Source organism: Triticum dicoccoides, chromosome 2A, assembly GCF_002162155.2.
Source record: "Triticum dicoccoides isolate Atlit2015 ecotype Zavitan chromosome 2A, WEW_v2.0, whole genome shotgun sequence".
NCBI classification, from domain to species: domain Eukaryota; kingdom Viridiplantae; phylum Streptophyta; class Magnoliopsida; order Poales; family Poaceae; genus Triticum; species Triticum dicoccoides.
This window is the reverse complement of record NC_041382.1, coordinates 649,144,469-649,146,346: the sequence shown is the minus strand read 5'-3', so window position 1 is coordinate 649,146,346 and position 1,878 is coordinate 649,144,469.

Here is a 1,878-nt window from a genome sequence, read left to right as displayed (position 1 = left end):
ACAAGAAATAGTTGGTCGCGCTAATCCTTCGGGGTAGTTTGCATTGCCTTGTGTTTAATTACTAGAACGATGCATGTTATCAACCATCTTTGGGCTAGTGCACTGTCTTGTGTGGGCAGATCTTGCTACTTTTGTTTGATAGTGAATCATGCGATGAATCATGCAAACCCTCTCCGAGTTATGGAAACAGATGTATCCTCACCAGCTTTTGATGTAATATATGGCATGCTTAGATGTAAGTTTGAACTGTTTATCATATTAGAAGGGCTTGTTTGATGATTCTTGGTGTTAGTAGGCTAGCTACTGTGCGAGCTATAGTACTTGCAAAACACTCACCAAAGAGAAACATTGGGGCTAATGAGCTCGTGGTACGCTTATACTTATCCCTCGTCGATCGACCAATAGCCCTAGCTCCTAAAATTGTAGGCTTAGCGATCGATCAGACAATAGTCGACATACATTCAGGCCTGATTTGGTTCATAGGGTAGGAAAATCGTAGCAAAAATATAGAGAACGTGCAACACAAAATCATAGTAGTGCAAAGACGTACTCCCTCCGTTCCAAAATAGATGACCTAGGTGGGCTAGTTTGGCCTAGTGGGTTTCAGTGATATGACGTGGTACAGTGCCGTCCAGTATTCGCGTGTGGTAGCAGTATTGCGGGTATAGTAAGTTTTCTTGAAGAAGCGGAATTCAACGAAGTCATGATGGTTCCTTCGTCCGAACAACTTACAGTGGGAAAGGTTGGGTCTGCGATACGATCGGGGTAGACTGGGATAATTTTGTGCATGGCAGGTGGACCAGGATGGTTAATGTCCCACATGTCGGCGAATGAAAGTATTGTTTCCGATATAGAGGACGAGCAACGAGTACTCATTGTTTATTTTTTATGAAAGCTATTGTCTCCACTGTTTTTTTGACTATGTACTGCAAGGCAACATCCTCACAGTCTTTTATTAAACCACAAAGCCAAAGTGTACAAAGTTACAATGTTAAGAGAGAGGAGGAGAGAGTAATACTTACAAAATAAATGATTAGGGTAAGGAAGCTATCCAAGAGATTAGACTATTCCTATATTTACATTTGATTCTATGAGCTAAAAGAGAAATGTCATGTAAGAAATTCCTCCTCCATGCCCTGAAAGAAGGTGATTCATTCCTGAAGATCTTCCCATTTCTTTGTGTCCAAATATTCCAAGTGGCAGTGAACACTATCTCAGAGAAAAAAGGATGTCCAAAATCCCTCCTAGCATCAGAAGCCATGTCATAAGTGGTCTGGTTTGGTTGAGGATTCCATGAAATACCCAGGTAGTTCCAGATGCGCTGGCTAAAATTGCAAGCGAAGAAGAGGTGGGTTCTGTCCTCATGTGATGCCAAGTGGCATAGAACACAAGTGTCATCCTGGATAATCCAATGCCGCCGCTGCATCATGTCTCTAGTGTTTAGGCGATCCATCAAAAGGAGCCACCCAAAAACCTTAAACTTCAGAGTGCAAGAACATTTCTAAATCCACCTGAATATGGGATCAACCACTGTGTCCGAAAAGCATGACAAGTAATAGATCCTGGACTGGTAGTCCCCAGACTTTGAAGGCCATTTCCAGACATCATTTTGCCCATCTTGAAGATTAACCATAGTAAGCAGCACCTGAAGTTGATTAAACTCCTCAAAGGCCTATGCAGATAGTGGCAGATGGAGATTGTCAGTTGGGTCCGGTAGCTCCAGAATATCCTTGACTGTTAGAGTGTCGTCGATCACAAAGGAGTGGAGCCTCAGAAACTGATGTTGCATGCTAACCATATTGTTGCCAAGTTGCCAACGGTCAAGCCAGAAGATCATTGTATCCCCCGATCGAACCAGTGGAACTGCCAACTTGCAAT